Raw genomic sequence first — 25,927 nt, forward strand, 5'->3', positions numbered from 1 at the left:
TCATCAGATAATCCTTGCTTTGAAAATGATAATAGTAAAATGCATTCTTCTTGATAAAGAATTGGCTTCAATTTCCCACGTTCCAGACAAAGACAATTCATTATACACTGTGAAATCAGTCTTCTTTTAGCTTGCTAATATTGGTCAGAATTTTTTTGTTTGCTTGTTTCTGTCTATAGAGAAGATCAGATTAAGGAGAAACCATTAAAAGGAAGTGAAGCATTTTTCTTTAAATTGCTTGAATTATTCTCCTTGCCAGAGGAGAGTAAAGTTTCTGATTCCCTTTCTCTCCTATTGGCCAGTTTTATTGGTGAAGTAGTACTTCATTTGGATACCTCATGTAATTTCTAGAGCTCACTATACAGAGCAAATTATGGGTGAAGTAGAGAGTTGTACAAGAATAGGTTCTGTGCTGACACAATGAAAGCTGAAGCAATATACTCTGAATAAAACACAGGAACTGGAAGAAATGGATGTGTGCAAGTCTCTTTTTGAAAAAAATAAAGTTCTGTATTTTGAGCTTTGAAAATAAGATATTCAATTTGTAAATAAGATATTTCAATTTTAAGTAAATTTATCTACAGGAATAGGTTATTTTTATTTCTCTTTTGGTCAATTTAATTTTTAAAAGAGAGTGTCCTGGCTAAAGCCAGAAAATCATGCTGATAGGAATTATTTTTGAGAATGTGTTTTAGGCTTGACTGCTAACTTGACTCTTGATTATATAAAGTGGACATAGTATTTAATGGCAAACTTTTATAGTTGACCATCTGTTTTCTAGTAATCCTATAAGGTGACCATTTCCAAAAGCTGCACTTTAATTGTACACCCGAAATTAGTATCATAGAATGGACTCATTCAGGTTGGGAAAGGCCCTTAAGATCATGAAGTCCAACCATCACCTAGCACTTCAAGTCCACCTCTAAACCTAAGAGATACATCCATTCATTGCTTATGTACCTCCAGGGATGACAACTCCACCACTTCCTTAGGGAGAAAGTTCCAATCCCCAGCCAAACTCTCCATTCAGAAATTCTTCCTAATATCCAAACTAAACCTCACCTGGCACAACTTTAGGCCATTTCCTTGTGAGCTTTCACTTGTCATCTGACAAAAGAGACCAACATTCTCTGTAGCCTTTCAGATATTTTCAGAGAGTGACAGACTTTCTCCTCAGCCTCCTTCTCTCCAAGCTGAACAACTCCAATTCCCTCAGCCACTCTTCAGATCTTCTGTTTTCTAATCCTTTCACCAGCTTTGTTGCTGTTCTCTGAATACATTCCAGCAACTCAAAATCTTTCTGGTAGTGAAGGACTCAAAACTGAACACAGTACTTTATCTGTGGTCTTACCAGTGATGCATGAAAGGGGACAATGCCAGCTTGTGTTCAGTTGGCTGTTGAGCAGCACTCCCATGTCCTTTTGTTCCAGGCAGAAGTGGAGAGTATGAGAGCATGTTTCTTACACCATGGTCTATCCCAAACCTTGTAACTCAAATAAGATTGTGATATGCAATGGATATCACCGAAAGCCTGAATGAGCCACTTGTACACAGCACCACCTGGCTATAAATGAAGCAACAGGAATGGACATTCCTAGGAAGGATATGACCCATTCAAGGAGATTCATATATCTTTTCATTTGCAACACAGGAAGCCTAGAAAACTAATTTAGTATCATTGATGATGTTCACAGACTTAAATTCTGGGTGGCAGGAATTAGGTAAAGGAACTGTTCAAGAATTGCAGACTTGCAATTTTAAAGTTCTTTAAGGATGATGAAGATGGAGAAGTCAGAGATTTTCTGTGGTTGGATTTCTTTCACAGAGTGCTGAAAGATTTTGTGTTACCATCATTACCTCCTTGGCAAAAGTATTTTCAATTTTTAAATAGACGTTAGCGAACATCAGCTAAATATCAACTCTGTTGTGACTGAGTGACACATTAAAAGTAATAGTAAGAACAATAAAAAAAATCTTACAATTAGGAAGCTGTATTTAAGTATACAAAAAAATATCAGAAGTAAAAACTGTAATAACTAATTAAAATTTATGAAAATTATATTGTAAAAGTGAGGGCAAGAATACTGCTCATTTACAAGCAAATACAATATTAATGAAACAGTAATATTTCCTATAAAGTACCCCAGGATTCACTAGGTTATTCTATGCTTTTATCCAAGAGAAGTTGCCTTATGGACAGGTGTGAAGTATTTAAGGGGATTTGTGTGACTGAATCCTCAAAAGCCAATTGATAGTAGTTGAAATTTCTACAAGTATCAAAAACAACAATACCAAAATAAGAAAGAGCAGATTATGTGATCTTAATATATATGAAAAATAAGTAGTGCTGTTTCACAAGCTATTCAATTGTGTGATATTTCAGTAGATATATCAGTTAGGAAAATACCAATCAAAATAAGAGTATATCAGTTTGATTTAAAAAATTGTAGAAATAAACAATAGGAGGTAGAGGATTTATACATATATGCATGTATATATATTTTGATTTTTTTTTTTTTTTTGAGACAGGGAACAATAGAATAGTTTTCAAGCAAACTAATCCTACTGCACTCAAAATATGATGAAGAAGCTGAAAAACTACAGACACTTCTAACCTTGGTTTAGTTTTCTTTTATGTCTTGATGAAAATGTTCTGAGCTTGCAACTGAAAAAGAAATGGACAACAAAATGGATGTGAGATGTTATAGATTTGAAGATATTCAAAAACGTGAGAATGGACCAGGAGAAGAACCAGTGCAAATGAAGAAGGTCAATTTACTGGGTAAATTTACATATATATACATATTCTTAGCAGTGATTTTTATTTTTATTTTTATTTATCTCTGCAGACAGCATACTTCACTTTGAGTTTTTGATGTATTCTACAAATGGTAATGAACTGAGCGTCAGAGATGCAGCCTCCTGATGGTAAGAGGATAATATTAGTCACATACCACAGAGGGGAAAACTGGTGCATAGCCCTTGTAACAGCAGTGAATTTTTCCCTGTGTGATTCTGGAAAGTCAATGAGTCTCCATGCTAACATGGGAATGCACTGCTGAACAGATTAATGATAGCTTGTATATAAACATGGTGTGATTGCTCCTCTGTGCACAAATGAATTGTACATGTAAATCAATCCTGAGTGCTGCTCGGCATGTATATTTTAAAAGATATTAGGAAGCAAGGCACATACAAAGAAGGTAGAAGGAAACAAACACTACACAGGTAGCCAGTATCTAAGAGAATAGGTTTGATTACAGGCTCAAATTTTGGTTATGTTTCAGCATACTGGACAGGAAGAAAGTGAGAATAATTGTAGAAACAAGAAAAGTTTGTCAGCAGGGGTATATTACATAAGGAGAATATGGTGCAGAGCATACGCAAATAGTCTGGCTTCTGCTTTCATCCCAAGGTAATAAAACTGCACAATGTCCCCTACATTCAACTGTGATGCCAAAATTCATCTTCTGAGAGAAACAGCAAATCCAGAAGAGGTAACAATGGTTCTTGTAGTCTCATTCTGTATGTAAAGGAGAAACCCTCCTTGCAGCTCTTCAGAAATCTCTCCTGCATGTGTCCTTCTTCATTGCTCTGAAAAAAAAGTGTAACAAGCAAGAAAAGCAGAACTCCTCCTTAACCTTTGCTGAGAATATAGTGCTTCAGAAGATATTTTTTTCCATCTTTTCATTTCTTACTCAATCTGTAAACAATATGCTATCATTGAGAGGAATAAAAGGGTCTTTTTGTATGGACATCGGTACCTGAAGGAAAACATGCCTAACCACTTGCTTCACAAATAACTACTGAGGCTTCTTAATGATCTCTGGGACCTTTCAGAAGTCAAGCATCACCACCAATTCCTTAAAGAAAAAAAAGCCCAAGTTCACTCCAAATATTTCTTTTCCTGAGCAAAAGTTATCATATTTGTTCTGTTGGATTCCATCTAACACAAACAGTAATACACTGGAGAATTTTTAAAGTTGCTGAGATTAAAACCTTTGAAATACATATGGATGCTTACAAATCTGTCTGCCTAGTTGGAAGTCATGTAAGGAGTGAACTGCGCCTTCATAATGTTCAATCTCTATTTTGATACATTTAGAGTTAAGGCAGAGTTAAGTTATGTGGTAACAAAGTATAAAAACTATTTCCTTAGATAATGAGATTTGAGACAGGATGTGAAATGGGAGGAGCTCTAGCGATCTGACTAGACGGGAAGCTATTTTTGACTAATTCACTTTGACTGGAAGAGAAGGCAATCTGTAACTGATATTTGCAATAGCATACATATTTTATTACTGTAAAATTAAGAAACACATTGAAGAATGCAGCTAGGTTTGCTCTCCAGTATGCAGTAAGACTCCAAGATTCATAAGAACAGAAAACAAACTTCTCCTGAGCCCCTAAAAAACACAGAACTTAGTGACACTCTTAACAAGGATGGTTAAGGGAAAAGGCACAAATCTCTAGGCACCTTAAAATATGATCCAGCCCAGACAGTGTTACCAGTCTTAGATTTAGAATGCTCACTTGAATGTAATAAGGGTCGCTCATCAAAAAGATTTGCCAAGTCTGTCTCACAGAAGTAAATATTGAGAATAGTAAGATGAAGGAGTGTAAATGGGCTCTTGGAAAATCTGCTGATCTAAAGAGGGTGGGTCATTTGCTGTTATAGACTGTATCATTCACATTTTAGCTGATGTAAATGACATGTCCCCCTATAAAAGTCACCCTATTTAGATCCTACTCTGTATAACATCACTTGTGCGTTATTCTTGTTCACTGAAAATCCAGGAGATCATAGGGTCAAAACAAACAAGCTCCAATTCAGTCAATCTAGTTAATGATAGCCTAACTTTCAGGACCTGAATGACATCTCTGCACAAGAGCTCAATCAAAGGCATCATACTTGTGTTCATGTTTCATAATTCAGCAGCTGACAAAATTAATTGTTTGTGTGAACATAATTCTACCGTGAATCTTATATGTTTTGATGGATGCTAACTAGAAATTTTAAACTTTTCCACTGATTGCTGTCAACCCTATTTTTTCCTGTTCCTCACAGTCTTCCTAAGTCTATGAAGAATTCTTTGTAGTTTTCAACTTCACATTGTTTAGCCTATGACTTTTACCTGTAGAAACAATCAGTCAGATAAAAGATTCATCATTTATATCACATCAGTATCAATAATTATTTGGGTTTTCTTAAATACAATGAATTGTTTGTGTAGGAAACATCTGATTAACATGTCCAAAAGAGATATATTTTCCTTTACAATTCTAGTCATATATTTTTCAGTTCTTATAAATTCATATAATAGAATTTTGACAGATTTTGAATATTGTGTCAAAATATGCATTCGGTTTATTTTATTTCATTTTATTTTATCTTATTTTATTTATTTTTTGTGGGGGAGGAATTGGTTTGGGTTGGGTTAGTTTTTCTTGGTTTTTTTTTCTTTTTCTTTTTTTTTCCTGAAAGTGAGAAACCTTAAGATATGTCTAATCTAAAATAAATAGATAAATAATCTGACAAATCCAGAGATTAAAAGGAAACAAAATCAAATTTATAACTGTATTATTCAAACATGAACTTGTCTGTGAGAATATTGTGTCTTACTTTAAAAATTATTTTTGAACAAGGATTTCTAACAAACTTAAAAATGAATCTATGATAGTTAATGGATATAAATTTAGCTATTTTCATTTTTTATGCTTTCATTACCACAGCATCTAAAAGATTTCTGTTATCTATGAGCAACACAATTAACACCCAGTGAATACGACACGCTGAATTGCTTATCTGTCTAAAGAGAAATACTTCAAGTACTTCTGTACATTCATTCTGTACTCTTCTTTTTAGTATGTGTATGTTAGGAGACTTTTTCTTAAATATGTACTCTGCAGTTAGTATGCTTCAATGGTCAAGTCTTAGTCTGAATCAGAAGCTGGCGATAGATTTTGTTACTTGCAAGACTCCCCTTTAGATAACACCTTGCACTGCCATTTTCTGCCTTCCTTCTGAAACTCACAGACTACTTCTCAAACACTGAATGACTCTTCCATTATTATCTATTAAATAGATAGGTAGATGTAATCACTGTTTCAATCTTGACCAGTGAAGATGAGATTCTCCTAGCATAGTGTATTAACTTAATGTCACAACTGGTATTAGAGCTCTAGAATGGTTGCACTACGCTCCAGCTGATAAATTACACTTCCTCTCAAAGTCTTCTTTACTCAGGCAGAGAGAGTTTCAAGGTCAAACAGTATATGTACAAAATAGATCAGAAGGTCCATTAGGTATTGGGGCAGAAGAAAAGTTATACACCAGTTTTCTACACACAGCAGTGAAAGAATAATTGTGCAGCATGTACAGAGATATCTTTACTTATCTTCATTGAAAGCAGAATATTCTGTATGCAGAAGGAAGAACTACATCTCAGCGATAATATACTGTCCATAGACAGAGTATGAGTTACACACAGAGTGTATTTTCTACATGGCAGTTATAGAAATTAATTATATGATAGTATTTGCTATTTGTTAATGGCATCCATGTCCAAAAATATTCTCAGAAATTTCTAGGCATCTTGATTTTTAAAATTATGATTTTAGGGTTAGGAATCTCAGATTAGCAATGTAAATGCATCACAAATTAAAGTCATCAATAGTAGAATGACAGTTCTAGGAACAGAGAGATTCTCATCTACAGATCATGTCTCTATAGAGATTTTACAAGGGTCAGATTTAGGAGATAATTAAAATATTTTATCAGTATGAAAAAGTGACTGTCAAATAAGTGTCAGTAACATTTGTGGATGGCAAAATCTTCTGAAAGCATAATTACAATAAGAAGTCACACAAATATGTCAAGTTAGGCTAATTCTAACAGCATATTTAGAACAGTCATTTTAGAGAAGGCATACACCTTTAGGAATAAGCACCATGAGTTAAATACCTGGTACTTCTCTAATGAGCAGTTGCTTAGATTCTGATCTGAAAGACCCTATAGCAACCCAGAAAATGTATAGGCTATGAGTAAATTACAACCAGTTATTGTAGAAATATAATAAAACTGGCTTTTATCAAACTTTCAAACAATTAGGGCATGTTACATTGGCAAACATAACATCTCACAATCTAAATTTTTGTATCATAAAAGACTACAGAGCATTTTCCACGTACCACGGAAGATGCTGAGTCAACACCATGTCAGCTCTTCTCCACCTTAATTTTCAATCACTTGCCTATGGCCAAAGGAAAAAATATATTGTAAAATACTTGACTTTTTTAATGATATAGTAAACTACTTAAACCAGCAGGTTAGCATAAATAAATATATACTAGAAGGTTCAAATGGTTCATACGTGTCACATAAATCCAGGAGACAAAATGGCACTCTTATTGTTTAAATAAAAGATCTAGATTGACTTCATCTGAGTGGCATATTCTGAAGTATCCAAAAAACTTTTCTGCTGTAAAGAGACACTGGCTAGGAGAAAAAAAAAGATTTCCTTGCATCTGTGTAGAATATGATTACATGTAAAATTAGGGGAGAATAAAATCTTTCTCAGTAATTAAGGATTACTTTAGTCTACAGTTTATTTTAATTTCCTTCCTGAACAAAGCCAACTATCAAAAGCACACATCTGAGAAGGTAAAGGTGAGACAGAATGAACAGGGACCTAACACAGCACCTTGCTGACTGCTGCAAAATTAACTCCTGTGGATTGTGAGAAAGAGGAGTTAACTTCTGTTCATAGCATGAGCCAAGGATCTAGCAGGTCCAGGAGGACTAAATGACACGATTACGGGGAGACAGAGAGCTGAGGACAAATCCATACAAACATTTCATTAATCCTCAGGACTTTAGCATTGTTCCTGATGTCACAGTTCAGGTCAAGATATTTTTTAGCTAGTAATATCTGTGGAAAGAACATATGCATTATCAGCTCCCAAAGTAGTCTGCACTGCTGTGTGTTTCTTGTTACCTTCAGCTTTCTTGGAGAGTAATATTGGCTTGGTGAGTGATTCAAGAAGGCTCCAATACCCTGATTTTAAGATCCTATGGGATAGTGTGTTCAGAAATTGTTTTTCTCTCAAGCCAGGCTGCAGGGAAAACAGGCAGTCAAAACAATTTCATTAAAAAAAAAAAAAAAAAAAAAGGAATACAACATTCATGTACAACATCAAAAATGGTCAACGTGGTTCTAAAGGCTTATATGAGTTACCTGTCAAAAAGAACTTTTATATATATATACATATGTATATACAAAAATCTCTTCTTGATCCCTGGATGAAATGCATCAGACATTTCTCTTCTTTACAGCATCATTCCAGGAGAGAAGCTGGAGACATGTATTAACCTACATAGTTAAAGTATTTTTACTTTTTTTTTTTTCCACAACTCCTGTCTGCATTCAGTTTTTATAGGAGAAAAGCTAGCAAAGATGCTTTATTTTGTACTCTCATTAATGCTTAAGGTCTGTTCAGGGATTCATTACTGCTTAAACTCCATCCTCATACTTTCTGCCTTCCAGCAACAAATGATTCTTAGGGAGACGGTTTCAATCTTCTCCTTCTGAACTTCACCTCTTCGGAGTGTAACTGTTAATGTTATATAAGCAGTTCAGTTGTTTTTTCTGCTTGACTGAACTACCAATATCTTGTATATTATGTGTGAGATAAGGCAATAGGCACCTTTCACAATGAAGTTGTTATAGACACTTTCTAAGAAGATACTGAATTTGCTTTAGTTCTCTATGATAGGCCAACTATTAGGTCTTCAACCTCCACAGCAAACTCCAAAACCAGGATTTAACTGTATGTAACAAGGGCTTGGTAGATTTGAACAGGGAGGAGCTGACTGAGTTTATGGCATTACTATGGCAGTGCTTTTAATGGAAACGCTAAATTCCTTTACAAGGAAATGGAAGGGTCCAAGAGACTGAGCATATCTCAGGAGGTTGAGTCAGTGCCTTGAGCATGTGGCTAGAAGTGAGAGAATAGGTGAATTCAGTAGGTGAAGAATTCTAGGTAATCCCTACTAAAGCAGTTACACTACAATAGGTCATATGCACAGGCGTATAGAGACAGGTCTTAAATATTTGCACTCCACAACATCCCTGGGCAACCTGTTCCAGTGTTCCATCACCCTTACCATAAAAAAGTTCTCCTACATGTTAGTAGGGAAATTCCTATGTTCAAGTTTCAGGCCATTACTCCTTGTCCTATTGCTACACGCTAATTCTAATTTATGTGACCAGAAGAAGTACTCTTGCAGATTCAAAACAATAGATTCAAAATATATGGGCCTTGTTGCCTACAAGTTGCAGAGACTTCTTATCAAAGATTGTTGAAACATTACTGAACTATTAGAGAGTAGAGCAAGCTCTTAAAATGAGGGACCACAGCAGTTTTTGAGGTCTTATTTACAGTGAGAATATAGGGAGAAAAGTCTAACTGAGGGAAAGAGCGCACACCTTAATTTCAGCTGAGAATTTCATTCTATAATGACAAATTCAGAACTGTACATATATACTTTAGGTTTATAATCAAGGAAGATAAAGACACTTTATGCAGCTTATTTGGCATGTATATGTTTCAAGATGGAAATTAGATTCAAATTTCCAAACTGTCAGTGCCAGGGGGTAAGGATCTCTAATAACTTCTGACTTATATGTACCAACATGCTAGGGATTTTTCTGCTACCTTTTGTTATTCAATGTAACAAAGAATAAATAAATAAATAAATAAATATTCACAAATGATAATAATAAAAAAACCCTCTCAGGCATTCAGGAATAGCTTCTATTAATCTTGATAAAGTTTTATGTAAGTTTAAAAATTAATGACAATCAAATCGGAAATAACTGTTGATTTTTATTGGTGTCTCTATTTTTAGATATTCACCTTGCAAAAAAGAAAAAAAACTTTAGGGGATATGAAAATGCTGAATACCTGCTTCAGATAGCCTCCTATGTAAAATGTACCCACTGACAAGCCCAAGATGCTCTAACAGATTTTTGCCAACAGTACTTTTCTATAGATGACACTCAAAAATTCACCAAACCTCAGATAAAACGTATTTATTAATACTTCATTCATCCTGTTGTGTCTGGTTATTTTTGCTGGTTGCACACAACTGAAGATTTGTTACTCTGGTGTATGCATTCTCCATGTTATAATAATGCTCTTCTGAAACTGCTTAAGTGGAATAGATATCAAGCTGCATTTTCTCCTGGAGGAAATCAGTTCAATGTTTCTGATTTATACCAGAATAAGCCCTGAAATCAGGATATATGATATCTACTACTCTTCCTCTACTTATGGTATCTGTTACTTTATTTGCAGAAGAAAAGCAGCTGAGTTTGACACAAGTTGTCTTTGACAAATCTGTTATCTGCTGCTCATCTGCTTGTTATCTTCCAGCTACTTAAAAATAATCATATTATATGTCTATTTTTTCCCCCCAGGGGGTTGAATTTAAGCAGTCTGGTCTTAGAAGAGTGGCACAGTTTCACTGTTTTCCACTTTTCTTTATCACACTCATCTACTCAGTCTACACAAACTATTTCTCCCAATATCTGAAGATTAAACTCATAATTCCAGGCTGACTTGAAAGCATCCATATTCGGACATACTTTAATCTACTTTTTCCCTATTTCAAGTAAAAAAATCCATGCTTTTTCTCCTGGTATTTCTTCTGCTCGCTACTATATATTATTGGCATTTTTAGTGAAAACTAGCACCAGTGAACATCAAACATCATTTACTTTCTTTTGCACTCAGTTCTGATTGCTGAGTTCTAGTTCCAATCTTCAACTCCCCACTACACATACTGCTTTATATTCTACCACCAGACCCATGAAATCATTGAAAATATTTGTTTGCTTTCAAACTTTCACTTTGTTTATCACCTTCATCTCAGCAAATGCTGCCATGCTCTGCTTACAATAGCTATTAACAGATGTTAAATCAGGATTTTGCATAACCAAATTATGGGCTGGATCACAATCTTACAAACTTCAAAAAGAACAGATCTTGCTTCAGCGTCTTTAAGTTCACATGTGGAGAATATCTTAAGATAAGGAAGAGAGTCATGCTGCCAGATACTTTGTGTATGTAGAGTCTCCTTTTGAACTGCCTTCCGTTCGGTATGTGAAATAATTAATTGCAACAGGAGCCAGTGAAACCAAGTAGACATGCATATATTCTTTTTGTCATTGCAGGACTTTCTCATGATTATAAAGTTTTGACTGCAGTCTGACCATCGTAGTATCACACCAGCAAAGGGAACTTGCTCTTTCCTGCTGTGTGCCAGAGCTCTCATATGCAGGCAATTACACATCCAAGAATTGTACACCTTGTCTTTACAATAGTGTCATGCTGACCAGACATGCTGACTTGCAGTAGCAGTTGGGAACAGACAGACTCCCCTACTGGGTAGGCTTAAAACGATATATAAAGAAAGCTTAGAGCTTTACAGGTTGATCCGGACAGACAGTTGTGAATTATTTATGTGATTAAAACTGTGCACTTGCAAAAAGAATATAAATTACCCAAAATGTGTAAAAGCAAAACTCATTCATTTTATTCAGCTCAGCAGTCTAAAAATATGTAAAAGAAAAAGGAGAAAAAAAAATCCAGCACAGAGAAACTACAAAACATATCTGAAAGCAAAAGATGCTCAGCCCTTCCTCAATCAGCATTATTGATCCAGGGCAAGGGCTGCCCTAAAAACAGGATCTGTATGAATTTCTAATTGCAAATAAGGTAAATCAGAGCTTATGTCCACTGCCTACGATCTATGCCTATGATGTTTCTCCCATCAGCATCAATCATAGGACCATCTCAAGGAAACAATACATCTATTTGTGTCACCTTCAGGTCCTATGAGCAAGTAAGCCCAGTCCTGTGCTCAAACTGATGTACTAAACAGTTACAGTGTTCAAAGGGACTTTGACACTAAGCACCCATATTCTGCCTTTTCAAATCTCCTCTAACATTATAATCATCTAATAACTGGAAAAATTGTAATTTTTCAGCTCTGCTACTTGCTTACTGTTTTAATCTGCCCGCTCGTCCATCACACCTTTTCACTGAACAGAGTTTTTTCACAACACTTTATCTTCATCATCATCTGTGTGCCTATTATCCATGTAAATGAACCTGATTTCCAATGTGTGATATTGCATTCCTGGGCTGACAGTACATTCAGCAGTATCTCTCTTCTCATGAACGTGATTCATCGGCTAACAATTCTCTCTTTTGTAAGAGTTATGGGGTCAACCCACCTCACCACCAAATTAGGTAGGGCTACTTACCCAAAATTTATTACAGTCACAGGTCCAGCAGAGCATATGAGGGAATGTTTGCATTTTCCCCTCATTTTCTAGGTCAGGCTTGTTTAACTCAGAGAATACAATGCTTACATGAATAAAATGCCCATCTATACTAAGAGTAACTGTACGCTTAGTACTATGACATTATTACTGCAACTTGATTTTCAGCTAGCTTACTAACCTAATTGTAATTTATAGACCAAAAGTTCCAACTTATGTTCCAAAAAACCCCATCTCTTTGGTTTTCTCTTATAAAACTGAAGTTAATTTAGACTTCTGGGTAATAAGGTGACTTCCAGTATCAGCATATTCCTAGTTCATTTACTTATATATAGCATGCTTTTTAGGCTTAAATGTTCTCCTGCTTACTTCTCTGAAAAGGTAGAAGTCTCAGCTTGATAACCACATTATGTTCATGCTGCAACATCAAAAATAATTTCTTTGCTTAGAATTCTGCTTTAACACTTCTGGACTGGAGGCTCAGAACTGACAAGTGTAATTAAAGCTCTGCTTTAAAATACTTCTCAGAGCTTATTGGTAGTGAGAAGCACTTTTTCGTCCGCCGTGTGAGTGTTCTGACAGCTGTGCTCTGTGAAATCAGGTTAGTTTTCTCTTAACAGGTGCAAAATAAAGATTTCTACTTTTGTTGGAAGTGTAACAAGCAGTGAAAATGCCACTGGGCATCAAACCAAAGTGCTGAAAAAGAACATACCACACAATAATTTAGTGTCAAAAAAAAAAAAAAGGCATTTGTACCGTACTTTCGCTGTATCACCTTCTATGATACGTATCCATTCCTGCTGCATTTTTTAAGGTTTAGCACACTGTGATAATTTCATAATGTATATCTTTGATAAAGTAACTGATCTGAGGAAAAAGGCACCTGAGGAAAGGACATCGAATACCCTGAACCTACTTTGGGCTGCATCAATGTATTTGATCAATTACTTGTAAAAAATTCTTCATGACTATGGAAGGATTAAAAAAAAAAAAGAAGAAGAAGAAGAAGTCACATACACACACAGAAGAAGTATAACAATGGTATTGAAAATGGAGGTTACAGAACAAAGAGCGCTGCTAGAGCTCCTTGAGGAATGGTCTTGCGGTTTAATGAGTATTTTCATTAATGATCTTTGACACAATAAGTAGGAATATGCTAATGAAATGTGTCACTGAAGCAAATCTCAGAGACATTATCAATACCAAAGAAGATTAAGATAAACACAGAGGAAGCAATGGATGACCTTGAGAGCTTTCAAAACAACTTAAATGAAATTTGGCAATACGAAAGAAAAAAAAGAAAGAAGAAAAGCCCAGGGACTTAAACCAAGGATTCCTGCTATAATATCTGTTTAAAATACGAAAGGAGGAAAAGAGGAAAGGACCAGGGAATTTATAAGTTACAGCATGGCTACAACATGATACACCTGCCAAAGAGCAAAAAGAACAAAATATTCCAGTAGATCAGGGTAAATATTAGGATCATTATACAAAGTCTGTGCTTGCATCACTACAAGTCTACTGTATTAGACTTGGTTGAAGAGGAGAATTCAGTCTGAATAAGTGAATAGAAGGCTAGACTGTGTCATAGTGACCATATGCAGTAAATTCAAACCAGAACCTTTTTTTTTTTTTTTTAAAGTTAGCTGATATGCAAGTCCACTATAAATTCCTGCCATAGCCAGCCAGAGTAGGAGTGATAGACATAGAATTATGGAACCATAGAATATCACAAGTTAGGAGAGATCCATGAAGATCATCAAGTCCAACTCCCAGCTCCACACAGGAATATTCAAATCCAATGTATGAGAGTACTGTTAAAATGCTTTTTGAAATCCGTCAGCTCAGGGCTGTGCCCACTGCCCCGGGCAGCCTGTTCTGTGTCTATAGCCTTCTGGAGCAGAACCTGTCCCTAATTTTCCTCCACCTCCCCTGACACAGTTCTACACCATTCCTTCGGGCCCTGTTGCTGTCACAGATAGCAGAGCTCAGCACTGCCCCTCCACTCCCTGTGAGGAGCTGAAGCTGCCACAAGGCTTCCCTTCAGCCTGCTCTGCTCTGGGCTGAGCACACCAGGGGCCTCAGCTGTTCCTCATATGCCCTTTGAACATCTAGAAACCGGAATCATATGTCCTGTGAAGTTGTAGTGGTTGATATGACATCTAGCTAAATCTGAAATTGTGTTTCAAAATGTTTTGCTGCTCTCAGCTCCTCTGTGAACAGACTTCCTAAGAATGGGTCTACAGCTCACTGACTCACTGCTAATGTCAGTTGTTGCTTCACTAATCCTACAATTCCAGTTTTGCAGCTTGGTTGTGTGCTGCCCTTTTCCTGGTCACTTAATCTCAAGTTCATTCACAGGCTTTCAGTCCTGAAAGGTAAATAAATACATTCTGCATCTGAAAAGGCGAGTGGCAGAAAGAGGCATTGACCTCTGTCTCATACACCTTTTATAGTCCCATTAATTAAAACCTATGAGACAAGCAAAAGAAGAAAATCTTTCACCTTTTTCTTCATCAAATTATGTCTTCAATCATTTACAGGAATATTCGTCCAATTTTCAAGGATTCATACAAAGCTTCTATGCACTAATCTTACAATAGAAACACAGAAAAAATGTGAGTATTCTGACATTTCTCCAGTTGTTGGTGAATCAGTGAGAGGAAGAAATAAAATCCTAAGTATGCAGTGCCAACACAGATACATACCCAACGTTTTTACAAATAAGGAATTTTACCCATACTCAGACTGATAAGCAAGATAGCTTTCACAGCCAAGAACCTTTTATGAAGCATGTCTTTGTTGCAGCTGTTTCCCATTTAAAATCATAAGGACTTTTGCTTGAATGATGCCAAAGCAATGGTAGTATTGCACTCAGGCAAAGATGATTTTTTTTTTTTTCCTTTGGAGGATGCTGAACTGTTTAAAGAAACAAACATAAAAACAAATCACACCACACTCTAAACCTGAGAATAACAATTCTTTCCTATGGTAGATGATAATTACTGTTGCTGATCATGATCCTTGATAAAGCAGATGAAAGTGAAAGGACCTTTTAATTCACATTAATATCTCTTGTTTTATAGTTACTGGAAATAATAGGAACCCACAAGCCAAACAGTAGTTTGCATGACAAAGCTAAGGAGTGGTGTCAGCATTTCACTAGGTTTCACTGTAGGTGCGGGTCCTACTGCAAACTTGCTCACTAGTGAGTCTGTATATCCTCAGGCATATGCTTGGGTGCAAACTTGTGCAGAGCTCCAGAGTCATGGCAAAAAGTAGTTAGCTTTAGTACAATTCTCAGAAACTCAACTTGACCTTTCACATAGGAGACGAACAGGCAGCTGTTCTTAACCTCGTTAGATGCTATATTGTGCTAAGTACTCTGTTAAAAAATAAAAGATTGTGAGAGAGAAAGGAAAGCCTAACCTTGAATATTGTTTGCAGTTCCGGGTTCTACAATATTAAAAAAAGATCTTAAGGTACTTGAAAGCATCCAGAGAAGAAAAGCTGGTAAAAGAGCTGGAAGGCATGAACTATGGGGAAAGGCTGAGGAAACCTGGGTTTTGTTGTCTGGAGAAGAGGAGGCTGAGAGGTGACCTCACTGCTCTCTGCAGCTAGGGAGGTAAGCAGAGGGAGGTGCTGGGCTCTGCTCCTGGAAATGATGGCAGGATGGGAATGGCACAGAGCTGTGCCAAGGCAGGGTCAGACTAGGCATTAGGAAATGTTTCAATACTTTTAGGGTGACCAAACTCCAGAACAGGCTTCCTAGAGAGGTGGATGCTGTCAATGTTTAAGAGGCACTGCCATATGCTTTTACTTCTGGTTAGCTCTGAAGTGGTTAGGCAGTTGGACAAGATGATCTTCATAGGTCCCTTCCAATTCAATTATTCTGTATATAACAGCAGCTGTGTTCAGGTCACCCAGAAAACAAGGAGAAAGGAAGGGCAGTAGTCCTGAACTGACAATGAAAACAAAAAAGATCTCTGAGATGAGAGTTTACTGGAAAAACAAGCTTGCAAACTGTGGAAGAAAAAAGCCTTACTGAATATAAGGATGTAAAAAGGAAGATGAGTCTTCTTCTCCACCACCCTCCCTTCCCATGGTATTTGGGAAAAAAAAAATTACTTTTTATTCACATAAACCACTTGACACTTAAAAATACTTGGCTGAGGCCAGAAATTTTTTCTCCTCTGAAAAATAATCCAGAGGAAGCCAAGGTAGGTGGTAATCCCACTGGTCAATAGGTAAAAAATATTGCAGGTAGGACTGGTAAAATCACCTCATCTACCATTTGCTGATTCTCAAATGTGTTCTGAATAGTGGCTGTGCCTCAGAAATTTTCCATTCTGAAAGGCTGACTCAGATTCAATATTTCTGCTGACGATTCCAGACAGAAAAAAAAGAATTCATTGTTTCCAGTAGAAAATATATTTTTCTTTGAAAAATTAGATCTGGTGTTCTTTCTCAGATCAACCTGGGATCCCTGTATTTTAATGTAAGTTCTGATGGTGAACTTGATGACGATTATGAATTTGTTGTATGTCTGGATAGGCCCTTTGTCCTACCAGAATAGAACTGAGAAAAAGGAAAGGAAAGAAGTCAGCATGACTAAACTCCAACCCAGATGGCTAAAGGCAATATTGGACTGTTTGTAAATTGATGCTCCAGTATATGATTTGCAGAAGCTAATCCTTTACAGCTGCATTGAGATATTCTGGAAGCTGTTCTTGACTGAACTGAATACTATGTAGTGTTAAGCATTTAAGGTTTTTCAACCCAAATCAACCAATGCAAATAAGTGAAAATTCAGTCCTTATTTTATGCAGCAGATCTCCAGCTGCAACACTGGGAAATAATCTCCCTTTATAACAGTAATGTAGTAGTGACCTCATATTTCTGAAACTGATAGATACAACAACAATGAATGCCATAGCCAAGATGTTGAGAGAATTAATATCCCTTTATTCAGAGATAGATTTGAGGACTTCACTGAAGAGATCACTGAGATCTGTGGGTCAGGAGAAAGCACAGGTTTTTAAAACCCACAGTGGATTCTTAACTCTAGCATTCTCTAGCTTTCCAGTGCTAGCCTTCACAGCCTTGAAAGCATTCTCTTTTGTTGTTGTTGTTGTCTTCTGTGATAAATATAAAAAGAGACAGAGGTTAAAACGTACATAATTTATCTAAAAGCAGTCATTGTGTTCCCTCCCCTTTTTGTCTCTGGAGTGATGTCCCCAAAGTCTTATGTAACACTAATAAAACAGAGAGGAAACCTGAATCTTTTATCCTTCACTGCAGAAAACACAACTTTTTATAAAGCACAAAATATGAATTCTTTACCTGATGGAACACAGTGGCTTCTGAAGAACAATGCTATCTATCTTGCTAACGCATTTTGAGCAAACCTGTATGGGAGAAAAAACAAGAGCTGTACAAAACCTTAATCGAGTACATTTAAATTAACTAAGTAACAACAGAAGTATTCAGAAGTCTTTTAACTTTCCTTTAAAAAAGAATAATTCCTTAAGTTTTCCTATATATTTCAAACACCAATAGAAAATGAGGTTGAAAATTTACTCTAAATCTTTCTTTCCAGGATATTTTTTCTCTACAGTTATTTTCAACACAAATATTTCTATTATAAAAGTACTTTTACTTTTAGCACTGTCCTGATGCATAATAAATGCAGTGTGTTTTCAACTTCTACTCAGTTCTAACATTGTTCTAGGCAGAAAGAGTTTGATTAAAATAAATAAAATTCTTAAACTAATTCATGTTGGTTGTTCTGTATATTTCTGGGGGATGCTATATAGTTACAATACATTCAATAGACCTAACTAAAAGTATACTACTTTTATAGTCAGCTAAATTGAATAATTTAGCTCATTAATTAGCTTATGCTTATTAGAAGGATATAGTATATTTGTGGCTCCTAATGAAGCACTTGTTCAGTTGTTGAGTGTATATCATAAAAACAGTTGTGTAAAATTCTAAAAGAAAACTCCCATGCTCAAAAGAAAACTTCAGGTTTACGTAGACATTTTTAATGGTGCAAATAAGAAAGCAACAAAACAGGCAGGCACAGTCAATTAGGACCTGCTAGGAAAAGTTCTGGAGTCTGGGATTTTTTATTTTTTTTTTTTATGTGAACATAGTTTTTAAGACATTTCTGCTTGAAGTCAAGCTCAAGAATAAGATTTATTTTCCAATAAATTAAATGAGTTACCAAGGGAGTAAGAGGTAAATAAAGATAACAGGGGCAATTATTACCCAGGAGAAACAACAAACAAATCATGAAGAAAGTCATAACAAACACCAGGGCTGAGGCTGAAGTATTTTATTCACTTTAATAAGTTTCGTATTTATGATAAATCTTATAAAACTCTGAATTGTCGATACAGACAGTAGGGATGTGGAATAGCAGAGAATCAGTATATTAGCAGAATGACTGAGTTGGAGAAGAGAGAAAATTCAGAAAATGAAACCAACATCAAATTTTTGTTAAATTAGTATTGATGCAATAAATTAAAATGACTAGATTCAGATGAAATGTTAGCTAATATCTGAAAATTCAAGTACTCCCCAGCTAGGCTCTCCAAAACTGTTGGGCAAAGGTGCCCACTTGTGTAAAGTTTCAGCTGAAGCATAACGAACAAACAAAAAATAGCCTGCAGGGCGTCAAATTCCTGATAACTACAATGTCAGAAAAGTACACCTAAAATAAAATAAATTAAAATATAAATTTATAAATAAATGCTAAACCATGCAAAATTACTAAAGGACCCTATTGTTGTTACCTTACAAGGGACACACCCCTCTAGAACTTCATTTTATTCCATTAGCTGTTACTGGTTTGCTGGCAGCCATACACGTCACATAAACCCTCCCTATTTCTGTAAATCAGGACTGGCACTTAACCTAATTTTGCAAAGTGCTCTAAGATCTAATGACGGAATTCCGAGATAGGAGCTCAGGACTGTGGTAAATATTAGATTGTGACATATAAAAATGATTATGTTTTTAATGGAATTACAAAATACTATTAATGCTGAAGCTCCATATTATGTGATAGAAGTGATAAAAAATGTGACAAATTATCTGTTTAATTGTGTCTTCTATCATAATCATATTTTTATAAAGTAAGCAACAAAACTCAGTAATGTCTTCTTAATGTTAAATTTATAAACATCTACAAAGACTTGTTTTGTTTTGTTTTGTTTTGTCTTAAGCCAAGAAAATAAACTATATTATGAAAGACTTTGAGGAACTTTGAGATTGCGGAGCAGTGTGGAACACTTTGAACTGTGAGTAAAGAGGAACTTCAATGCTATTTAAAACTTGAATGCTATTTAAGAGTAGAACAAAGTAACAGCAACTACAAAAATATAATTTGATGGCAGTAAAGTATAATTGGGAAAATGTTAATAATTGCTTTGGTGCTAATCTGAGAATGCAACTGTCACAGTTTTTCACATGATTTCCTTTACCCAGCTATGGTCATGCAAAGTTAAGGTTAAGCAAAATATTCTCAGAATACTTATTCACTTCCAATTACTCTACTAAATAGTGTATTCTCTTTCATTTATTTTATCATTTTTTTACTAGATAAATCCAGTCTAGTGCCAGTCTGGTGTACATCTAATTTGCTTAATTAATTTTACTGTATTGTACGGATTATATCATCTCCTTATACTCTATTACCAGGCACATAAACCTGGGAGACCTGATGACAATCCTTACCACTGTAAATGGAGGTGATAAAAGCATTAAATATCTTTTCCATATCTTGTGTGTGTATCTCTGTGTGTAAACATTCCCCCTTCTGCCAAGCAGGCCTTCTGTCATACGTGCTTCACTTTCTGCACACTGTAGTGGACTCTGGAGTAATGGACCTTGATGGACCTTGAACGAAACTAGCTCTTGTGAATCCCTTTGCTCTTCAGAATAGCACTGAATTATATCATGATCATAATATGCCTGATCATGCTGATGTTCACATCCTAGAGTTCACAGTCCTTAGTCTGCTACTCACCTTCTACACCTCTCCAGGGATCTAAAACGCCAGCATGTCATGGTCAGTACAGCAAGGGCTGCCTCTGACCTTCATAGCTGTTATTCTTCCTCATCATGTCTGGCAGGTCCAGCACAAAATATACCCTACTCAGCCCATTCAATACCTGAGTGAAAACTAATGCAACCTCCATAAATCGAGATGTCTGGCATCCCAATATATTGCTTTCCAGAATATGTCAGAGTGCCTGGCTTCAGAGCTTCATTGGACTTATACTAGTCCAACGTGCACGTGGATCTAGTCTTGGAACACTGACAAAATAAAGGATAACAACTTGTGTTTTCAGATCAGGACATCATTAACTTTGTTCCAATGTTCCAACAGCACATTTAACTACACTGGTATGATTCATCTTGCAAACAGGTATACACTACAAGTCAAAGGACCACCGCCTGCTCATTCTTATCACAAATCATAGAATCAAAGAATCATAGAATCACCAAGGTTGGAAAAGATCTACAAGATCGTCCAGTCCAACTGTCCATCCATCACCAATAGTTCTCAGTAAACCATGTCCCCCAGCACAACACCTAAACATTCCTTGAACAACTCCATTGTTGGTGACTCCACCACCTCCCTGGGCAGTCCATTCCAGTGCCTGACCACTCTTTTGGAAAAGTAGTATTTCCTAACATCCAACCTGAATCTCCCATAGCACAACTTGAGGCCATTCCCTCTAGTCCTATCACTAGTTAAATGAGAGAAGAGGCCGACCCCCCACCTCACTACAACCTTCCTTCAGGTAGATATAGAAAGTGTTAAGGTCTCCCCTGAGCCTCTTCTCCAGGCTGAACAATCCCAACTCCCTCAGCTGCTCCCCATAAGACTTGTGCTCCAGACCCCTCACCAGCTTTGTTGCCCTTCTATGGACACGCTCCAGGGCCTCGATGTCTTTCTTGCAGTGAGGGGCCCAAAACTGGACACAATACTCAAAGTGCAGCCTCACCAGGGCTGAGATTTAAAATCACAATCCTATTTTCTCTGGGCTTTTTTGCTCCAAAGAATGTCTGATATACTCAGTAAATAAGGAAAAGAGTCATAACTAGCCTTGCAGTACTGTAGCTTTTTATTTATTTATTTTTAGCTCAATTACACTAATGCTTAGCAAAAGCAAAGTAAATCCTGATTTCTCAGTTAATGTGTTTTACTTTAAAATGGTAATTATAAATCATTTAGTTTTCAGTCCCACAAGGCTGTGAATGGATAGCTGCTGATAATGATCCCTGAGCTACTCAGCTGCTGCTGATTGTGTTGCTATCACACTTGGAGCCCAGTAAGACAAAGCAGATTATTTAGATCCCAAACACTTAGCATCTGGGATTATGTCTACTTTCTCTCACTCCACATCTACTATAGCAGAGAGGTGTCTCATAGCGTTTAATGAATGCTGATGAAAAAAACAGAGGGTATACTCATCATCCTTAGTAGCATCTATCTGTCCATGAGAGAGCTAAAAGGAACACGTGCCCCCAAGAAGCACTCTGTGCAAATTGTCTCTTCAGGTATCTCCAATAACTCTCACATGTACAGAAGTAAGAACTTATTCAGATGTTTTCTTCCTTCTCACATTATTAATCTCAGCTCCCAACATTCACTCTCACAAAGAACAAAAACAAACAAACAAACAAAAAAAACCAAAATCAGTGGGAAAAAAAAAAAGCAAACAAAAAAACCCACAGCAACAGCAACAACAAAAAGCTCCTTTCCTTCCCATTAACATTTCCAGTATCTTTCCAGGTATTGTCAAGCAATACCAACAATGTACAAATCTCCTTCTCATCCTTTCCATGCCCATGCCCATCCCCAGCTCTCAGCACTCATTTCATCCATGACCTCTGCTTGGAAACCTGGGATACGGAAACCTGTCCTACCTAGGTAGGTGGAGATGGCAAGCAGAAAACTCTCAGGATCATGCTTAACTGCTTATTGGCCTATTGTCCAGACACAGAATGTTGCCTTAAAGAAAACAGCTCTGCACTAATATGTCTGTAGAACAAAAGCAGATTGAATCTGTTCCCATCTGTGCAGAGAGGTCCTGAGAGAATACTTGCTGGTGTGAGCAACAGTAATGGATTGTGCAAGATTTCTATTTCATGTAAAGGATTGTAACAGTGAAAGCTGCTTCCATTCATTTCCTTAAGTCAAAACAAAGGTAATCCAGTATTTGCCAGAAAAAAACAATAATAATTAAAATAATGCTGGGGAAAATTCAGTGAAATACACCAAAGGTTGCACTCTGAAACAAAATACTGAACAACAACAAAAAAAAAACAACCTGATTTTTGATTGAAATTGTATGCTAAAGGTATAACATTTGTAATACAAGAATACATCTGCAAAGAAAAATGAATGTTCCGAAAAATAAGTTTAAATGTTTTTTTTTTCATTTTTTGTCTTGAAATCATTTTTCTCTCTTAGCCCAGAATTTCATCTAAATTAGCATGTTCCTGGGGAAAAGGTCAGTTGTGAACAAAAGGTAATTTTCTGATGAAAATATTCTGTTGGAAATCCTAGAGCAACTCTACTGAAGTCCTTGAAGTGAGTGCCCCATTCCTCAGCTGTATTCACCAGATCATGCCAGACATACCGGCCTCAGTCTGCTACTGTAAATTGAATTAGTTCTGCTGGCTTCTGATGTTTTTCTGATGCTATCAATACAGCCTGCTTCTGAGCTTGTGGACTGAATCTCGGCTTGTGATTAGGAGTGCTCTTCTAACAAGGAATCAAAGTTTGTCCTCAGTGTTTACTATAGGCAGTGAAAAGGAAAAGGCCTTCCCATAAGACCATTTTGGCTAGGTTTGTTCACCTTGTAAAAGAACTATCACCTTCTTTTCAATGAAGGCAGAAGACAGAGTGACCCTGCTCGGACAGGCGTAGGGCTGAATCTGCCTACAGTGATTTTTCTACATATTCATATCTACATGCCAGACTGAAGAGGCCTTTGTTTTTCCAGCATTTACAGACTGAAGTATGACAGTGACAAGTGTCCTTCCATACGGCAGAGCTATCTCTTACAAACAGGTGCAGTTTTAACAGGAGGAGAGAGAACCGAGCTCTTTGAGGCACAGTTGGTGAGGTATTTCTGCTGTAAGTCATGTTACACAACACTGGCTTAACAAGTCCCATTTTATCTAGGTGTGGACTTGAATTTTTTATTACTCAGATTTTATGGTGTATTTTTAAAATTTATCTATTAACGGTCCCAAGTATAACGTAGGCACATGCACATATAAATGGCAAGATAAGGGATCTTCCCTAAAGAGCGTTCAGGGCCTACTTTGGATGAACAACAAATATAACCCATTTCATCTTGCATTCAAAGTATTTTTTAAAGCATCCCATCAATTTAAATCCTCTAGGTGTGGAATTAATAAGGATTAGATAGATTTAATAAACTATGTAATCTTCAGAATGTGATAACATTGTTTAACACTATTTCTTCATAGCAATAATCTCTTTATCCATACTAATAGGAAATGCCAAAGTTTCTATTACCACACATCTCAGTCTAAAACCCTTACAAAGGCAAAACTTTCCCTCAAAAAAAAAAGTCAGAGAAAGGACTTTGTGATTTTACCACTGGATTACTATTCATGTTAAGCAAAATATACACCACTAACATATGAAACTTGTTTTTAAGCAGTGTTTAAATATTACATAAGACTTTTGCTTACTTTCTTCAAGAATGGGAAAAATCATTCCCTCCCCTGAAAACAATGAAATGGGAACCCTCAGGATTAAAAACCTTCAAACATTTCTAAAGATATCAGATCTTTTTAGCTTTCACTTCATCTCTGGAGGAGAATTTGACGGTTGTCCCCAATTAGCAAAGTCCAAAATTAATTTGCTTCTACCAACAGCACTAAAAACCTTTACAAAAGCAACTAAAGACCTCATCCAATGAGATTTTCAAGAGCTAGAACAGAAATTTAATCCTGCTGGTCTGAAGAAATGCTATCTATAGATATTAAAATGCTTGTACTCCACCCCCTGAAACACTTCTTGATCAAAATAAATGAAAAACCCATTTGTAGAGAAACTTTTGCTTAATTTTTACTAATACAGTCAATATTCACTAAAAATATTCACCTGTATTTTATTATGCACCTTCTTATTTTTCTTCCATTTTACCATTATCTCAAATCTCCCATCAAATCTTTAATTAACGTGAAAAGAGAGCTGATAATTGAAATGATCATCCAGAGGTCAAGCAAACCCAGTGAGATTTAATAAAGGCTAAGAGCAGAGTTCTAGTCAAAGGAGTGTAATTTCCAATCAAATCTTTAGAAGATAATTTTAATAGCTTGAATTTGCAAACATTTAGGTAAGTATGTTAATAAACTTTAGATATGCAAATAACCCTGTTGAGGGCAATAAAACTAGTCAGAGGTGAAATGATACAGTTTTAAGTGCAGTGAAGGTGCAGGAGTTGAGCAGCTGAGCTTTAAGCAGACAGGGAGCTCCCTAAGATCTGCCAAGTATTGGAAGCCAGAGGTGTAACAGTACATAGGTGTCCAGGTGGACACTGGATGCACATACTTTTGTGCACATTTAATCCTATAGTTCCAGCTATTCAGAATCTTTCTCTAGGAGGTTTTTTTTCTGGCTGGACAGAAAGAAGAGCTTTTTTTACAGGATCAAACTTGCCTTTTCCATCTATGCTTCTTGCAATGCACACATTTCAAAATAGCAACTAACATCATTTCCAGTGTGTTTAAGGACAACCAGTGGAAACCAAATAAGCTGTTCAAAAACTCAAGCTGTATCAAGGAGGAAGGGAAACTTCAGTTTGTCATCTTAGAATCATAGAATCATTAAGGTTGGAAAAAACCTCTAAGCTCATCTAGTCCAACCCCAACGGACTCCCACCATGCTCACTCACCACGTCCCTCAATGCCAATGCCTCACCACTCTTTCTGAGATGAAATCTTCTTTCTTAATGTAATTCTTAAAGCAAACATGGGAAACAGCATGGCTGATGTTTTTTGTTTGATTTTTTTTTTTTTTTTTTTTACTGTGGTGGTCCCACATTTAGGCTTCATTTGGTTTAGTGGTATTCACAAAATTCTCTGCATTCCTATTATTCACTGAAGAAAACTATTCACACAGCTCCTGTTCACATTTTCCTTTCTGATTTACTCATATGTGGTTGAAAGCACCACCTTCTGGCCAGTTCACATTGACATTTAAGCAGCAAGAAGCTGAAACTCCACATATGCTTTTACTTAGCATAAATCACAAGAAAAAAAAAGCACATTTTTGTTATTGCAAGAGTGATAGCTTAATATATGCAGTTGCACTAGAAAAAAATATAAGTTCATTCAACAATATAAGATCTGATTTTTTTCTGTAATATTAAAATTCATGATTTAAAGTCCTGGGAAAGAAAAAAAAAATGTGAGTAAAAGCTGTCAGTGAATATCTTGGAAGACTTTCACACTCCCATTTTATATATATATACATATATACTTATATACACCAGATATTTGGTAAAAAATAGCCC

At 36.2% G+C, this 25,927-nt stretch overlaps 1 long non-coding RNA gene across 1 annotated transcript in view; it reads right to left on the bottom strand.

Moving 5' to 3' along the window:
- Positions 1-2,823: 2,823 nt before the first annotated feature.
- Positions 2,824-25,927, bottom strand: part of LOC121109105 — a 62,253-nt gene continuing 39,149 nt past the window's right edge. Inside the window, exons 3-5 of the long non-coding RNA XR_005844009.1 lie at positions 17,694-17,758; positions 7,192-7,253; positions 2,824-3,594 (exon numbers count right to left, since the gene is read on the bottom strand). This is a non-coding gene — a long non-coding RNA (uncharacterized LOC121109105). The remainder of the gene's footprint in view (positions 3,595-7,191; positions 7,254-17,693; positions 17,759-25,927) is intronic.

The sequence above is a fragment of the Gallus gallus genome, chromosome 1, assembly GCF_016699485.2.
Source record: "Gallus gallus isolate bGalGal1 chromosome 1, bGalGal1.mat.broiler.GRCg7b, whole genome shotgun sequence".
Taxonomy (NCBI): domain Eukaryota; kingdom Metazoa; phylum Chordata; class Aves; order Galliformes; family Phasianidae; genus Gallus; species Gallus gallus.